Raw genomic sequence first — 19,867 nt, 5'->3', positions numbered from 1 at the left:
AAGTAAAACTATTCTTTTAGTTTCATTGTTATCTGTTAGTATAACTTAAAATATGAATACAAGCAGCTTAATTGCACTTACACTTTAGCACGTTCGTGATAACAAATTAATATTAATTTAACTAAGACTATCTGACCCTTACAATAATTATCTGAGGAATAATTATGACCATTATTGTTTTTTGTGTACGGTATACACAAACGTTAGCCTTCAACGTATATCAAGTAAAAAAGCTAAATTTAGTGTTTGTATGTGGAGCTCATCGATGGTCTGAACTTTGCATTAGAAACCAAGAGACATTCATAACAGAGCTGGTTTTATACAGTAAATGCACATGTGGACTGAAAAGGTGATGATGAAGGCTGGTCTTAGTCTTTTATCAAGGTCTCATTTCATCCGAATCTTTCCTTTCTGTCTATAACATTATTATATCTTTACATTTTAGATACGTAATAGATCTATTATCCTATGTGTATATATATATACCCATTGTTTATGTTTCTTTCTTTAAAATGTTTCACTGAATTCTGAGACTAAAGAATATCTGTTAGAAGACAGAAAAGCTCCTTAAGAAGGTTATTTATATCAAGGACAACATTCTTTTGCTTCTTATATGGAGAACAAGTACTCAAGTAAAGTACAAGTACTGTAAAAGTTATGAAATTAAACTAATTTCGAATATTCGCTATAATGTTACACTCCTAATCAAAAACAGGAAAACCTTTTAGGTTTGCTATTTCTCTAAACCTCCACAAATCAACTATACTTCCACCCTGAAACAAAATGAAGGTTTTCTGAGACTGAATAATCAAGTAATGTGTTTTAAAAGGAAGAAAAATGGCACTCGTTTTTTCGTTTTCCTGACTGACATGCCTTTTGTAACAAAAAATCTGTCAGTTTTGCTATTTTCCAAGCTGTGAGCATGACTGAAAGGAAATCTAAGTTATTTTTTATAATACATCTGACATTTGCTTTGAGCTTATTTAGAAATGACTCTTGGCTTATTCTATACTATAGATGAAAGGGCTATCGTGATAAAGTGCACAGTGTACAAGCCACAGTTCATAGCCTAAGCACATGGTGTCTAACTGTGCATGTGGGTGTGTAAATATGTGACATTAAAGAAGTTTTGATGCCATAAAAGCTCTGACATTTAAGCTTATCACTAGCTGTAAAAAACTCAGAACATAGAAATGGAAGCCTAGTAGAAATGGAAGTTGACTGTGGACCATGCTGTTGGGTCTGTCCGATGATGCTTTCTGGACGAGCAGTAAGTTTTATCAGTGCATTTCATGTGAAAATAAATAGCTGGATTCTGCTGATGTGCTTCTTTCAATGTCACATTACTGTCTATATTATGCCTATATACTGCACACATCCATAATAGTTAGAGAAGTGCCCTTAGAAAAGCAATTTACAGAATTAATTTTCACATGAATTTAATTAATTACATATATGTGGTGCTTATCATCTCAAAGCACTTTTCGTGCAGGAGGGGAGCCACTTTTCCCACCACTAAAGTGCAGCTCCCCCAGGGGTAACAGGCTGGAATCATTCTGCACTAGCAGCACATCAGGTGGAGAAGACAGCAATGTCTTCACCATTTTAATTTAAGGGGCAAATTTAGTTAGGTTTGATTGTGCATGCCTATGGTGGAATTTATCCAGCACGCCAGAGTTCACAACCTTACTTACTTTAGGAACATTTATGGGCTGTTTAATGACCAAGTAGACAAGACCTAAGATTAAATTCTCATCCAAAGCACAGTGTCTCTGGCAAGAGCCACCTACTGGTCCATCAATGTGTAGCAACATCATCAACCTGATTTTCCTTAGAGATCTCCCATCCCAGTGTTGATCAGTCTTGCTTAGATTTTTTAGATCAGACAAGTTGATAATGCTGCTTCTTTCCCATTGGCAAGAGATACAGCCTCACAATTATTATTTAGTGAAGGCTGTACCTCTTTTGCTGTTATGAATATTTTTAAAGTTGCTAGAAAATGCTAAAAATCAATAAGAATGCTTCATGAAATTTTAAAAACAAATATCTGAGATGCAGACAAGTTGATAGCAATTGTACTTAAAAACACCCATGTCCAAACTGTTCATTCAGTACTTAAACAATCACAAGAGAATGGAACATTTCCCAACATCAGATCTGTCAACGTCAGCTATTGAACTGAGTGGCATGTGGTTTTGTTAAAAAAAGATATGCTGTAAAATTAGTAATTCGATCATGTCAGGAGTCATAGAATAGTAGCAAAACTAGAAACTAGAGTTTCCGGACTCTTTTGGTCTCCAGACCTCTGTAGTCTTTGGACTAGAGGCTAGTTTGAGAACTGTCTGCAGGATTCTGCCTTATTGTTCCTGTAAATATTATTTGAGTTCAAGCAAGGTTGAAAGGATTATTGTGACATTTCTTCAAACTGATCTCTTGCAATGGGAGGGGAAGGAAAGGCCATGTAATCTGTCCTCTTGAGACGGGATGGGGAAATCTGTGCTTTCTAAATGTACAACGCCTTTCTGGGGAGCTTCAAAGGGGGTTGCCACCGATACTAATACAGCACAAATGTTGAAGAAATTGCAGGGATTTAAAACTGGCTGTATATAAACACAGATTTATTCAGCACATTAACCAGAAACCTTGGCTTGAATAAACTGCCTAGAGAGCATATTTTAAGAAACTCAGTGCAGGTCCACATGTCAGCTAGCCAAGGGCTTCCACTGAGGCCTCTCTCAGAATTAGTTTTAAGCCTCTTTTACCATTATAATTTTAGTCAACCCAAGGTCTGCTTAGTGCATTCTCACACAAGATAAAAAAACAGACCAAAATGAAGGAGAGACCTGCGTTACAAGAAATAATGAAAGACTTAATACGGTACACATATTGGTGAGGGGGGAGATATTTTGCTTTTCAACTGGCTATTTTATAGATGTACAGTATCTGGCCATTGTTTGTGATTTACAGGAGCTTTGACTTGTGACATGTATGACACTACAAACCCCCTGCCATTTTCCAGCCTTACTGTCCATTCTATGAACATCACGACCACCATGTTTGGTGGACCATGGAAATGTGCTTGCATAACAATATACTGTACAAGAACCTATACAGGAGCATTTATATACAGTAGTTATCATATATCTATGCGTTCTAGTACATCGGTTTGATGTAATTCCATGAAATATTATTCTAATGTGAATCTCCAGTCTAGGTGAAGCTCTTTCACTTTGATGATAATTACATTTTTTTACGAACATCATTAAAATACTCTGGGCGGAAGAGTGCCACGTGGTTAACATTGCTGCCTTGCAGTGCTGGGAGCCTGGGCCAATTTCCTGGGGTGCTATCTGCTCGGTGTTTGTTTGTTCTCCCCATGTTTGCATGGGTTTCCTCCTGGTGCTCCTGCAGTCCAAAATTATGCTGGTAGGTTAATTGGCTTCTGTAAAAAAATTGGCCCTGGTGTGTCCTTTGATGGACTGGCATCTAGTAGATGATGTATCATGCCTTGTGCCTGTTGCTTCCTAGGCTAGACTCTGGCTCCCCATCGGCCCTGAACCCTGAGCTGGATAATGCAGATTAGAAAACAAATGTTATGGAAGAAGTCCGTTTTAATTTTTTTAAATGATAAAAAATTAACGGTAACCAGTTCTTTTAAACGAAGTGAAACTGCAAAGCAATTTTAAAACAAAGAAAACCCATACTTTTAAAGGGAAATAATGTCTGGAATCCTACTACAATCACATGCATTCTGTGGAGGTTTCAGCACATTAAAAATAGGCTGGAGTTTAGAAACAGCAGCCTATTTCATCTTCAACTGTGTTACAAATAATGATCACGTTTTATACAGTAAAAATGGGTCATTAAGTTAAACTGTAGAAAATAAATATATTTATTTGGCTTCAATACCCTAATTTAATGGCATACATATAACTTCATAAAAATCAGCAAGTGTTTGAGCTCATTTCTACTGTATTTTTCTTATCAGAAAATCACTCTTGCTACTTATGACAACACTGAGTGGAACCACATGCAGTGTTGTGATGGATGTAACCTCATGCAACTGAAAATAAATAGAAAAAAACAAGCTAGGTGCATCAGTTTGTAAATAAGGCTGGGTTCTGCTTATTGTCTGCTTCTGAAATTATATATAAATTGACTAACACTAAAAAATGTCACCAAACACTTTAGTTCTGAAAACAACTTTTTTAATCAGCTTGTTAAAGAAGCTCCAACAGTAGATCACACAATCATATTGGATGTATTTAGATTTTCCAGAAGGTTTTTGTTCATGTTTTTTCATAAAGATTCATTTTCAAATTACAGCCGGTAATCACTCAGGGAAATACAGGTGTTCTTACTGATAATTGGCTAATGGATAGAAAACAGATAAGGAATGAATGCTCATACTAGAGTGAATTAATTGGTGGATCATTACTAGGTTCAATACAGGATATCAATTTACTGGATTTTTTTATAGGTAGTAAAGCAGTCAGGTTTCCAGACAATACCAGCATATGAGGATTACAGCACACAGTGTAGAAGTAGCAGAAGAAAGTATTTTATATAAAATTCAAGACAGGGCAAACCCCTTCTAGATGATGTTAAATATTAAACAATTGAGTATTACATGCAGGTAGTCAAAACAAACTAAATGTACAAAATGGGCAATACTGACCAAGAGGGCTCTACATGATAAAGGCATGTGTTTAACATGATGCATAATTTATTTCTTCTTGACAATCTCAAAGGGCTAAAATGCTAGTCCTGGGTTTAAAGGAATGATCTACACTGATAGGCTAAAAGAAATGAACCCTTTAAGTCTTGAGCAGAGAAGAGGGGAACTGATCCATTCTTTCAAGCTTCAGCTGGATGAGATTCTCAGATCAATTAGTTACTAACTGCCAAACAGCCTGGATGGGGTGAACAGCCTCCTCTTGTTTCTTACTGTTCTTATGAGATATATTTCAAATTACTTTCAAAAATACAAAATTAAAACTAAATATACCATATAAATACAAGAAGGAGATTGTAGCAAATCTGTGTGTAAGTACGCTGAAGATGTCTGACAATTTGGAATTTGTGGGTAGCTGCTCCCAATCTGCATAGATTACTTTTTGCATTTAGTATTGATTGCAGAGATTCTGTTAGAGGAAGTGGAGAGCTGCCAAGCTCCAGAGCTCCAAGCTCTGGGAAGTGGAACCACTTACTTACCGGTTCACGCTGTCTTCTTTTTCATTGAACAGATGTCTGCATATAGTGCAATCCAGTTTTACGTCTGTAAGTGTCAGAGTGCGAAACCATGGTTTTGGCTAAAGGCCATGCTGGGAGCTAGAAAATGCCTATTTTTCTTACAGAAGAACAACTTCAAAACAAAATCATTTAATAGCATTTCAAAATGTCATTGGAATTAACTCTAAATGGAAAGTATTCTGGGGGAAGAACGGGAGGATTTCCAAAGTAAACCAACAACTGTCAGAACTGAAAAATTAAACACGTGAACCCCCTAGACACCCCCCAGGCAATGAACTATTACCATACTTGAAAGTTATTAGGTTGTGGCATCATCTTAAAATTACAGATTCCTTCATATGAAGTTAGAGAGTCCCAGGTCTCTTAAATCAAAAATAGCACACTAGATTGCCATCATCTTCTAGGAAAAGCTTGAAAATGAGTCTAGACAGGAAGAATCATGCAGTACGTATCCTGTGACTTAACACAGGTGCTTCCTGGTAGTATTATACAGTAGTAATAGTATGTATAGTAATCATTATTATAATTGGTATCACTCTTATGTTTCCACTGCTGGTCAGTCTTGGGATCATCAGTAGAATGCCAGAACCTACATTATATACTGTATATTTTATGGTACAGTAAGACAGTGACTTTTCCATACATTACGTGTGCTTTCTGTCTTGGTGGGAGGAATTATATCTGGTTGTCCACCAAGATTTCTATGCCATCACCTGATTGTCTTCAGAACTTTCACTTTCAAGTACTATCTTGACAGCAGGACTGGACAACAGTACTCCCAGAGGCTGCTTCAGTCCCAGCAAGCGCCGTGTGATTAGGAAAGGGCTTTAGAGGCATTCCTCTACATACAAAAAGAGTTGTACTGTAGGTGTTAGGAACAACCTAGTTAACATGGTTGTACAAGATGTCTCACCAGGTTGTTACAAAACACCTTTGAATAACCTGCTTCGACTGATGAGCTGTGAAGAACAAGTGGAGCTGGACTGGTCAAACATTTACAGTGTTCTGGGGATTTCAAAAAGTGACTGGTAGTACGCACACATACACGGGCATTGTATTAGAGCGAAGTGAACACCATTTTTCTAAATTATAAATGAGAAAGAAAGGCATTCGGAATTTCAGATCTTCAGGGGACTGGCTTTCTTTGCAAAAACATCAAAATCTTTCCTCACCTGCCACTTGAGGCTGTTGAGACCAAACATGTTTTTGAAGCAAACATTTTTTTGAAGAGACATATACCTCCATCTCTTCTCTGTACCCTGAAAGCAAGCAGAATATTTCACAGCAAGCACACTAATGCCTGGAGAACCTCTATTTCATTCGCCTCTCCACACAAACATATATATATATAAATTACCATAAATAGCACTAAAGGCCAAAAAAGAAATGATTGAATCCCCTGTCTATTGTTCTTCCCAAGATACATATTACATTATTTCTTCAAAAAATAGTGGTTAGTAAGAAAAAAGCACCTAGGTCTCTAGCCAAAATCGAATTGTTACTTTGTGCCTGCTTTTATGAAGTGACAAAGCATCGTACACACGATTCAGTTATTGCCAATATCTAATAAAAATGCCCAGGTCCATACTGCATTTTCATTTAGGATTCTTAACTGCTGAAGCCCTGAATTATAAATACAATTTTGATGTATATTCAAAACAAAAACATGACACACATAATATGTAATATATATGGTAAGATATACAGTTTATCAATTGAAGCCCTCAATTTAATAAATATTTAGAAAAAAATAGTTTTAATTTATCCTGGTTTTTGAAAACCACAGCATCGGTTCTCAAAGTTGCGTATGAACAAAATTTAATTTATTTTTTAACCTAGCTCCTGTTAAAGTGGATTTTGTTAAAGAATCTCTACCATGTTCTTTTTCACTTCAGTGTTCAATTATTATTTCAATTATTGTATTACATGAAATTAGTGATTATGGTGAAATAAGGTATTGGCCTTCACCCTGTACACAGTTATTACGGTAATATTAAGAAACAAAACATATTGTAACTGCAACACGACAATACTACAAGTATTTATATTTAATCACTGTATTCTAGTAATTATTCATAATAAAAATTTTTAACTGCAAAATTATTTACAATACTTCTCACTAATTGGATATGTATTGCACAAAGGCGTTGGATATAAAGGACACCAATTAAACATATACTGTACAGTATCAAGCTTATATTCAATTGCACAGCCAATAAACATCCGTAATTGTTTTTAATTATCACTAACATGTGACATGTGTAGCAAGATGAAACAAGATTTGAAATATATGCAAATGCATATTTCAAATCAGACACCTTTAGATAGCACAATTCATATATTCAAAAGAAAGTCTTCATAACCTGACAGCAGCCTTACTGACAGGACACAAGTTACATCAGTCCCAGCTGGACATTGCCACCAGCTCCATTAAGTATGGACATCCACTGCTGTGCCAGTGGTAATGCTACATTTGGAGTTTAATATGCTCGTAAATCATAATCTCTTATTAAGTGTTCTCTTTCCATTTCTTTTCATCCAATGTAACTCCGTCTCAAGCTGAAGGATGTGACTCGCATTACCCACATGTTTATTTTAATGAGCCAGCTGTTGTACCGAACCTGAATTTCTTCCTTTCCGTTGGGAAAGGGAGCGCAGGGTCAAACAATTGGTTTGATATCATGCCTTGTGCCAGTTACTGTTGTCCAATACATCACTGCCAGCAGCGTCTCACAAGAGCCTAATAAACACTCCCCAAGTCCCCGCACTGTTTCTTCAACTCCTATTTATCTAAATACAAGCGCACAACTAGCTTTAGGCTGTCCATTTTTCTGTAAGAAAACAGCTGTCAGGTCCCATCATTTAGAGTCCCGTATCACATCCACTCCAACTCCTGATCACATTACCTTAATTTATAGCTTTTCCCTAGGTTGTGTTTCATAGGTCTCTTCTATCTGCGCCTTATAGAAAGCAGGCTGATGCATATACAACCTGACACTGTTGAAGGCTTGTCAAAATCTGGAGGATGGATGGAGGATGGTACAAAAAAGCAATGGGTAAAGCCTACAGTAGCTCCCAGAGTGTGTTTCAGGTAGAATTAGTTTGGATGTCTGCCCTTTGCTTTACTAACAGCAGAAGGACGCCGTACAGCGCTTGGATAATGCTATTATATGGCCCAAAACCGAATCGAATGAGCCAGCTTTTGGGTGTGAAATTCCGGACAGACTGAATGAATTCCAAATTCCTCTAGACCCCCCACTCCTGGAAAGTTTTACATCGCCAAAGAAGTGGGCATCTCCACGTCTGCCTCCACTGACGAGGTCACTCCTGCCTTTCTGGCAGCTGCAGCTGTGAGCCTGACAAGATCAATAATCAAGTGAGGCGGGTGGCTGGCAGTAGTCAAACAGCTGCGCAGCACATTCCACAAAGTAATAAGCTCCATCCGCACAAACTTCTCAGTGTGCTTGAATGATCTCTAGCAGACAGGACATGCTGGTAACAATTCTGGAAATGGGGGAAAGAGCACATCGCCAGCATGGCAGATAACACCTTATCAGATGAGGCCATTTTTCAATCTTCAAAGGGATTTGGAGGCATGGCACATATACAATTAAACTGCAGACGAAAAAAAAAAAAACTGCAATCTGTCTGTCTACAGGTATCTGTCCTCTTATCAAGCTGTTTGAGGTTCAGATTTGGGGTTTTTGTTATGTGTGCACAACTGATGGGTATTGCCTAGTCAGCTGTCTGTACAATATGTACCACAAACCACACAATAGTGGGTGAAAGCATAGTTTCCAGTAAATTAATGTCATTTCTCCTGTGTCCCATGTTTAAGCTATTCAACAAATGCATCAAAGATAATGCAGTTCAAGAGAATGTTGGGAATATGCTTTGACCTAAACAGGTCCTAAAGCTATGTTGCATTGATGGAATTTTTTTATTCTGTGACTAAATGGGTTCTTGCATCAACCCTCTCTTTATACCATTGGAGAGGGGTTTGTATTTGTTTTCAGACATACTGTACAGTAGGAGAACACCCCTGGAACAAACCCACACAAGTGATGGTACTGTACTTACTCAGAGTCCTTATTGTCACATTCGTCACATTAAACACAAGGTTCAGTCATTACCAGTTTTTCAAATCACTGAAGAAAGTAGCAGTCTGCATACTGTATGTGAGTAAGGTTATTGTTCTGTAGGACACAGAAAAGATTGTTATTTACATTATGTAATGTGTTGAATTATCAAAAAAGTCCAAGAATGGAGAGTCCAGATGACCATCATGCTGCACCACGATATTGCTATATATTTTTGTAGTGAGATCTTGCATAGTGTTACCTGTGAATTCAACATACAGCAGCTATAAGGTGAAATTATTTTTTGTTCTGCATCTGAAGTATTGAAAGTGTCCTTACTTTGGAACCCGCATAGTAAAAATAAGAAGTAAGACATGAGAGGAGGATTTTGATGGAACAATTTCAGGGAACCTAGTGATGTGATGCATTTAACTTTAAATGCAAAGCATGTCAAAACTCTACTTCATTCTGAGTGTACAGTATGCCAGTGGTGTACAAGAGCAATCCCTAAGTCGACTACATCAGATCAGTTCTTGACGGCAGTAATACGTTTTGTTGACAGAGAGGACTGTAAAACAAGCATGTGACAACCATATATAAACTTTAAGTTATAAGTTACCCTATGAAAAGTTTTCCCTATTTTTGAGTCATAAAGGGTGAACAAATGTTCAATAAAAGGCAAGGCAGACAGGTATGGAGACAGATTCTGAGTAGCTTTCCAAGCACTGAAGCAATGAAGCCAGTGGAAGACCTAATACTTTAAATGAATATACTGGTAAGCTGAACTGCCATTACCATTTAACTGCACTCTATAATGTTAAAAGAATTTTGACCACCATTTTTAAACTAGGATTATTTTATAGTGTTAAAGGTATGTGGTTGAATTTCCTAAAACTTGACAGGGCTGTTAACATTATACAGTAGAGTTCAAAAGTGTTTCAATTGAACCACATTATCGTCTACAATTCAGCAAACTTTGGACTGATTTTATAATGTGTGATTGTGGCATCTTTTCAGTTATACATAAGCCTTCACAACCGTAAGTATTGCTGTTGTATACAATAGCTGTGTTATACATTAATAACAGTGATATATAAACCTTGGTCTTTCACCTAAAATAACAAATAATGTACAGTATATGCAGCACTGGAACTGATATTTAAAATGAAATAGTTTTCCTCTGAAGTACAGAAACCTTTAATGTACTGTATCATATACAGTACTGTATAGTACATGTTTTTTAACTATATATGTAGTTTGAAACAGAAAACTAAAACAAGCTACTACATGATAAATGCCAAATTGTTTGGCATGAAAATGTGTTTTCTTTGGAAATTAAGACCATTTTGCAACTTTGAAAGGTTGAGAACTTATTTTTAGTGTATATAAAACACTTTATGAGAGAACATTGTATATTTTTAAAACGCTTCAATGGATGCTGGATACAAACACACCCAGCAAAAATCCCTGATAGCTTTCAGAGATAAAACATTAATAACAAGTTTGGTTCACTTTTCAAAACAGAAGAAAACAAGACCTTAGCTCTTTTTTAAATCTGTTCTGCTGTAGCCCAACTACTATTTTAATAAATCTTGCATTTTACAAGGAAATCCACCAACTTTAGTCTTCTGAACAATCTTTTCTAACAGAAAAATTAAATGGATAGTTAGAAAAAAGCCAAATGACTACCTCCTTCTTTATTAATTTTAATAAAAACGTTCTGCTGACCAATTAAACCCTCATCCTTCGAAGATCTGGTTTGTTTATTTTAGGACTTCCAATCACATCTCAATACAAAACACTTAACCATTAATAAAACAAACAGAAACCCATATTAATTCTTCATGAATTGAAGAATTCACAATTTGTTACAGAGCTGATTGGTTTGCTGCGATTATAATACAGTATATACAGTACTGGTTAGGAAAATTATTTTGTGATTGCAGTCTGACTGAAACATTTGATTTTTTTTTGTGTATTTGCAGTTGATTTAATCAATGTTTTTGAGAAAACATTAACAATATGACTTATATGTAACATAACATGAATTAAATCTGTAAGCATTTAAAACAATACTAATTCTCAGATAATGTTTTGTGCCTTTGGAAAAGAGGATTTAGGATATATGTTTGTCACAACCTGTCAGAAGGACGTGCCGGTAAAGCTGAGGGAAATTGAACCAGGACTTTCTTTTCCAAGTGATGTTCTATCATTGCTGTAAAGCAACTCTCCTGGCACTCCAGAAAACTGAGGCAGGTTCAATTTTCATTTGTCATGTTGGTTTGTAGCATGTCGGTCCGCCTGAGATCAATTGAATATGACAGGTATCATTGGAATGCACAGCATCAATTTTTGCCATTGTTTCTAGACATGTCACTCAGATTATATGTGACAAGAACTTAAAGAGTCAGGTAAACAGGTTGTTAAGGTTGCAAAATGCTGCAATGCAGCTTGGGGAAGCCATGGTCCAGTTCATCAGCCTATCGATAGATCTCACAGATACTGTATATTTTGATCTCTTACTTGTAAGATAAAATTTCTAAACCATGAAACATGATGAATTTAGCAACATGCAGTATTTACAAGCATACTGTACCTTCTTCAGGGACATTGATCAAGGCACTACGTCAAACCAAATTCCTGTGATTTATAGGAAATGTCCTGGGATCTGTGATGTCCCAGATGCAGATGAGACCTCTAGTGATGCACAGCACCATTACATTACTTGCCTGGGTCTCTGAGGATGGATACGTTCCATCCTATCTTGAGGCAGAAAAATGAATGTGCAAAATGATGACCCACAATCCCTGTCTATGAAACAATTAAGCCAAAATGGATACAAAAACTGCCAACTTACACTATTGTTTGAATGACTGCTTTGTAAGTACCAAAGGTTCTTTACCCAGAAAGCATTTAAAATGTAAATGAAACAGAAAATGCGAAATCAGTGACTTGCGGTGGAATTAGGCCAAGAAGGCAAATGTGATCCCCATTGCTCAACATCTGCTCTTATTAATTCCCACAGTCACATCTTTAATTATTTTTTTTCACCTAGATTCACACTATTATTGTCACATCCTACTCCGGTTTTAGGCACCGATAGTAACAAACACACATCTGCACCACTTTAATAAACAGATATTCGGCATGTTGGAGAAGGCGGAACCTGTTTAAAGTTTGCAAATCCTCACTCTTTTGCCCCTTTTTTTCCCTACCCTTAACATATGGCATACTATTCAAATTTGCATGTGGTTAATGACTCTCACCGGCTAATCTAAAATATCTACATCAGCCGTCTCTCATTAGAAGTGGGGCAGGGATTTGAATCAGGGCTTGCAGAACTTACCTAAAGGAATTCAAAACAATTTTGTCCCCATGGATCCCTCAGCATGAAAATATGTAGCACAGCTGTCATGTCTCCGATGCATGGCTTACCTTAATGTCACCCACTGTGCCAGTTCAGATCCATGCACTCCTAAGGTCTCCTGATGAGCTGCTTTTATGAAGTCAGAACAAAGCCAAGCTTATGACTCTATTCTAACACTGTATGCACCCTAAGATGAAAGCTCGTTCACCCTCTGACACCATTGCTATTAAACCAGCAGTACACAGAAGAACTGAAGAAAATGTTTGTTTGATATAATTAGTTTCTTGGAGGGCTTCAAAGTCTGGATGAATTATTAATTTTGCAATTTAAACAGGGAAGAAAACATAGCTAAATCAATAGAATATAATAATACAGCAGCCTTATAAATGAGACTGCATTCATCAATAATAAAAAAATATCTGCTGTGGAGGGAACAAATATTGCACAGCCTGATTTCATTTCTATTGCAGTGTTATAGGAAACACACAAGGTTCTGTTTCCTTTTTCCTGCGTGAGATACACACATGCAGAGGCAATGGGAAACAGAGCTATAGAAGTAGTGTGTAGTCAGGCACTCCAGCGAATCAATCCACATTACAGGATTTATGATCAAAGGCTGACAAAGATTACCCTGGTTTACTGTGTACTCTCCATGCAGTTGGTCAATAGAATTCTTAACTGCATGACAAAGCTTTAATCAAAGAATGAGTTGTTTCTCCAGCTTTGTTTTATACATTCTGTTTCCCTAAGAGACTACAGATAAAAACAATCATTTTCATGTTTTAAATAAAGGAGATCTTTGAAATGTTGTAATTTCATTTGACAGAATATTGTTATATTATACAGGGTGGCTATAGGCATTTCTTGGCAAGGTTCAAAGAATGCAGACGTGGCCTGTGATATAAACCAAAGATGATGACCTGATAACACTCTTGATGTAACTGTATATAATAAAGATTCAGAATGTTCTTCCTCCATCCATTTCAGACAACCACTTATAAAACAATATCCAGTCCAATACAACGAAATGGAGTCCTAGCTGGAGTTGGAGTCTAGTACTGTATGTCATGTTAACACCACAATTATTTTAATTCTATGAAAAATGTGTTTAACAATCGCGGCACAGAATTTGATGAACTCTTCGTACTGACATTTCACTATGTGAGAATATACTTTTATGCTGTAAAAGGCAGCAGAATATTTTAAATTTTATTACTTTCTCACTTCTACAGAATTGGAAAGTGAACCTTTGTCGACTCTTGTGGAAATGAGCGTTAGGGGAGCAGAGGCAGGAATGATAATTAAATCTCTGGGCAAAGTGACGAGTAAGACTAGATGGATGTGTGAAATTGCTTTGGTTTTAAAAAGCTTGTTCACTTTAGAGCTTGGAGTTTATTTGAATTTTGTTTCCCACTTGGGATCACTCAGTTCTGTGGGAATGAAGGAACTCTCTTTAAATTTCTCGTACGCAACACTTGGAAGTGAATAAAAACCAAACAGGCATGATAGATGACAGAGTTTCTTCTAACGAAGTGTAGACAAGCATCATGACATCACACAGTCTGTGTAAGCAAGTGAAGAACTGCCAGAAAAAAATCTAACTCCTTAGAAGACAGACAAATAAAATTAGACTCCCTTATCATCGCTTTGTGTCTCAATAATTGATGTATAGGACAAAATTAAATCAGTGATCCTAATGAAACTGTAGGGGCACTTAACAGCTGGGCTAATTCACTGACACATTTGTTAATTAAGGAGAGTGTAGCTTTTTGGATGAAAAAGTAAGAAGTGTACAGTATATTATTTTGAATCTACAGCATTCACTTCAGTTCAGATCGCAAGGTTAGGTTATTTTGAATTTAGCCTTATCTTAAAGTCACTATCGGAGTCAAATCACGAAGAAATCTCAGCTGCAACTGTATTCTGCATAATCTCTGTTTATGACAAAAACCTGCAACTTTCATTTAATCTGTTAGTCACATAATATGAAATTCTGATTGCACAGAAGAAATGTTCAGTTTTTTTGGTTTGAATTGATTTACCTTGTCTTTCTATCTACAGTACCTATCTGTCTATCCCTTTGTCATACAATTTAATTGTCAGTTTTCTATTTGACACTTTGACTTTCTGACTAGTGGCAGCAGATGAGACATTGAGAGCATTCAAATAGAGTCTTAATTAATTTCTTGGATCATTAAGATACTAATAACTGGATAAATAAAATGCCCAGATAGCCTCCTTTTCTGTTAGCCTTTCAAATGTTGTTATGTTCAGTCTCAATGGTCAGACCATTATTTTTACTTTGATCAAAGTCTGTTTTATGCCTGCACACATTGGTATTGTACATCTGTTCCAACACCTGACTGCTTTAACATTCAATATCAATTTAAAGCTAAATTATAAAAGGCTCACTTAAAAAAAAGAACCAAAGAAAAATAGGATTCCACCTTCATCCCTTTCACCGTAAGAAAATATTTATCAGCATTCCTTCAAGGAAAATGACAAATGTCAAATGCAAGTTGTGATTGTCTTTTATATCCTTTACCCTCAAATACTTCCAAGAAGGACGAAAGTGTTGGTGCATTGTGACTTGATAAAACAGCATCAAACTAAACTCTAATTGAAAACACACTAATGACCTATGCATGCAAAACAAACTTGCTCTGGACTCTTAATGGCATTATAGCCATCCATTTTTCATCAGATTGCACAAGACAGATTACTTAGCAGAATAGCTGCTCATGTATTTGCTCTGTCCTTTGGCAGTCTTTGACGGTACCGATAGGTTTTATTTTAAGTGTAATTTAGCAGTTTGCTTGTCCTGAATTTTAAGGTTTCTGCTTTGTGTGGGTCTCACGACGCTTGAAATAATGCCTCTGCCTAATGTTAAGAACCGATACAGGAACTGTTGACAAGCAATTCTAAACCGATACATCAAGGAATTTTGAATGCATTGGGCCACTGCTATCTTTGTTCCATCAGATTGGCCAAGGACACTTCTCTGATATATTCAACCCAGAGGTTATAAGTTCAATCTACCCTTCAAGAGACTTCTTTTATTTGGAGTTAGAAAATGCAATAACTGATCTTTCTTCTCGTTTAAGAAAAACAGCTAATGTTAACAATCAGATGCATTAAGCAATAAAAAAAAATAATTTCATCTCTTTTTCTTTAAGCAGGTTTGATTAGCATATTTGGTGATGTTATTAAGCAGTTTAATTGGTGCTATTTACATTGAAAATGGGACAGGACCATTTGAAGAGGGAATCCATTTAATGTTAACAATACACATTGATAGAGCACAGCAGCAATGAAAGGATGCCAGGGATGGCACAGTTGACACAGGTTATTATTCCTCTGAGAAATCCATGGGAACTAATTAGAATGGTCCAGAAATCAATCACAATCCAACTTGTCTGTGCTCTGATGTTTTTTATTTCAAATTGGCGAAAGTCTCAGTCCTAATGTTTCTTTAAAGAAAATGGGACAGGCTGTGAACATTTTTTCCTAGTCTTTGACTTTCATTTTGATGAAGAAAACTTTTTATTTGAAGATCGCAGCAGGTTTTCTGCTCCAGCTGCAGCTCAGAGTATAAAGTGCTAACAAAGTGATATAATTAAATGCTGAAGACTTGCTACTCCTTCCAGGCAAATACTGTACAGTAAATGTCAGAAGGCTTCCAGCATGGTGCAGTTGAACTTTATGTTTTCTCCCTATTGCAGGACTCAAGCAACCACTGAGCATTAAGTATTTTTTCACTTTTTTGTGTATAAATCTCTACAACCAATTACTAACTGATCATTCAAAACAACTTAAATGTAGACAGGTCCACCATGAACAAAACCTATTTGCTATTGATTCTCACGAAATTTTCAAAGTTAAAAATAAATACAATTATTTCAAACTAAATTGAATGTAGTTTTCTCCATCATTCTGTTAGAACTTCTACTTTTTTACCTATTCTTGTAGCTAAAGAACTAATTTGCCCTTAAAATTTCATTGCTGACAAGAAAAATCTAGGAAATGTATTTTTCTGGTTTACCACCAGTTATTGTGGAAGAATAGCCTACTTCAAAAAGCAAAGGCGATTTACAAATATAACAAATAACTGACCAGATATCGTAGACTTGTATTACAATAACTCTTTGGCATTTCTTGATAACATCTGGGTATCAAGTCCATTGCTGTAGAAGTCTCAATTATAAAGATGAAGATTAACCTTCAGCTTGAGAGTGTAACTGGCAGTAGTGAAAATTGGACTGGACAAGATCTGCTACAATCCAGTGAAAATGGAAAATTCCAGATTAAAAACAGTCTTGTCATATTATTTTTTATTTCTTAGGCTTTTTTGTCTCTTAAAGGTTCTTAAGAACAAGTTTCTGATCATAAGTACAAAAGGCCAACCTCTTGAGAGAATACAAGTACACATTTAATAGCTGAATTCACATCTTAAAACAAATTTTACATGGTTAAAAATTTCATGTATAAAATAGAACCTCAAGGACTTGCACCTACAACACCCGAGACACATGTGTGAAGACTCTTGAAAGACAAAATACATCAGAAAATGAATTGAACTTTAGCACATAATAAACAACAACATCATCAACAACAAAAGCTGATGACAGATTGTCCACCTAGCTTGCCAAAACTGTAATTTTTCCATCAGTCGTGCTTTGTCAGTCTCAGTATAATAACCAGGCTTGCTCATTAAATTTGACAGCACATTCTCAGCTAACTAGGGTGCCTAATTGGATATCGCTTTTGATTTAAATAAAAAACCTTTATTAGTAGAAATGCTTGCTAGATGCCAGAGGATCCCAGATTGATGAATTTATAACACAACATTAATCATGTTGCTTTTTAACCCTTCCAATGTGAAATATACCATGCAAGAGAACTGCTAATGAACCCTCTTTTAAAAAGGGTTTTTTCATGGTCGTCATAAAGGAAGTCTTGGTCACAGCTATGGCCTCCAAGGCCAACATAATTCAAATGCAATTTCAAAGCCTTAATGTGCTTTAATATTCTTTGGAGCCATAGTCTGTTGCAGCTTGCTGCCTCTGTTACAATGCATGAAGTGAAATGTTTCACTTTTATTACAGTCCATACGTAAGAATTCACTGTGGAGCACTCAGGCCTTTTCCCTCTTGCCATTTTGTTTTGCACACTGCAAAGTCTGGTTACTTCCAAATTGATATAAAAATACTAATTCTTTAGAAATATTCGACTATAGGCTATAGCAATTACTTCTGATCTAACCCCATGAAAGGTGAATTAATCATGTACCATGTTTTTGATGGCAGAAATATACAGTATGGTTAGTGAGCCATTATATCTGAAAACTATTTGGAAACAACAACAAGTGTGGATAAAATCAACAGTGCTTCAGTTTTTAGGTTGGGGGATCTGCCCCATTTCTGGATAAGGAATGCTCCTAGCGACCAATGATTCAGTAGCAGTGAATAACTTGGAATATCTTCTTTATAGTTCTCCCTTCTGTGAGAACTTCAAAGAAATAGAGGACATAATTATAATCAGTCATAAAACTAATCATAATGAAGCTACAATTTCTTTGTTATTTGTGAACAAGTCTTGGAAATATTCATTGTAGTAAAGACCGTCTGAAGAGTCTCTCTCTGTGTTCACATGGGCTTTCTTTGGATGAGCTGGTTTTCTTACAAGAGTAAGTGGACTAGGTCATTTGCGGTCTCTAAATTGTGCTTGTTTGTGTGTGCTCTGCAGTGATCCAATGTTCTTTTCATGGAATATTTCTGCCTTGCAGTTCATGCTGCTGGGATGTGCTCCAGCCTGTTGGAACTCTTACCAGAAGTAAGCAGCTTTCTGATAATGGATGCATTTCTTGAGGTTTTCAATTTAATAACTGCTTATTTTCTTTTCCTCTCTTGGGCCCTTTTTTATGTACACAGAATCCTGTTAATATATTTTCTTACATATTGAGGGTGAACAGTGAATACCTTTATTCACATATATTTTTTCGTGACATTTAGAAGATTACTTTTTATTGAGCAATTTTACTTAGATTTCTTTGACTGAAAATACCAAGAATGCATGATCTCTTCTGTGTCACAGAGGAGAAATTGCTTGAAAATGGAATAAATGTAAATAAAGACTTTTGTTAAATGTTAAAAAGAGTATGGTGACACTTAACCTATATTTTATCCAGAAGACGTTTCTTCTTATACTTTAAAAAATAATTTATACATAAAAAAGTTTATGAATGTTTTTTTACTTTATTACACATAAAGTTCTACACCCATATGCAAATGATCTTATTTTTCATGCAAATCAATTCTATTATTCCTTTTTTAGATTTTATAAATAATATCAATACAAAATCTACAACTGTCATCATCCAAATTGTGTATCTTCACTGTCATCATGCTGGGTAATTAAAACTATACAATTGTTAAGTTACAAGTACTCCAATTTCAGCTTCCACAGCTGCTAGAATCTCATCCACTTTAGCCTTTGATAATGTTTTTAAAGGAAATCACTGGAGACTGTTCTCTGGTGTTTTTGCTTACTTGAAGCTCAAATCATAAAGCATACAGTAGATAAAATAGATCTCTATTCATGTTTCAAGTAGTGTATACAGTATGCAAATGTTTGACTTTAAAGTGAGACAATATGTACCTTTCTATGTTTTTTCTGTCACAGACTCATCTCTCAGAAAGAAAACTATCTGTATATCATTACTTTTTATTTTTTGACAATATATATTTATCAATAGAGATTGTTTTTGATTGATGTAAGGTAAGGTAATTTGTTACAAATTTTTCTGCATGCTGTAGTGTTATTTCACAGTAAAAGAGTGTTAAAAGCATTTCCTCCAATCTCTGTTTTTTTAAGCATCACTATGAAAAACAGACAGTTTCCCTTCGTATCTCATTAACTTAAGTATAAAAAAATTCAATGACGGTAACGGTCTTGCAATAAACTTCCATTTCTTAAATATGTTCTTGAAACAAAATATTGGGATGTTTTGGAAGTTAACCTCTAAATGTGCTACATTGTGCTGCAGAATGACTTTTATTAGTTTGACAGGAATAAGAAGCAATGTCTGACCATGTGCATTTGATTGACAATCTTTTTTACTTAAACGCAGTAGCCTGTACACTTTGAGGAAATGAAGCAAAAGAATAAA

This window comes from Lepisosteus platostomus, chromosome 11, assembly GCF_059453375.1.
Source record: "Lepisosteus platostomus isolate fLepPlt1 chromosome 11, fLepPlt1.hap1, whole genome shotgun sequence".
Classification (NCBI taxonomy): domain Eukaryota; kingdom Metazoa; phylum Chordata; class Actinopteri; order Semionotiformes; family Lepisosteidae; genus Lepisosteus; species Lepisosteus platostomus.
The sequence above is the reverse complement of the archived record's forward strand: the minus strand, read 5'-3'. Positions refer to the sequence as shown.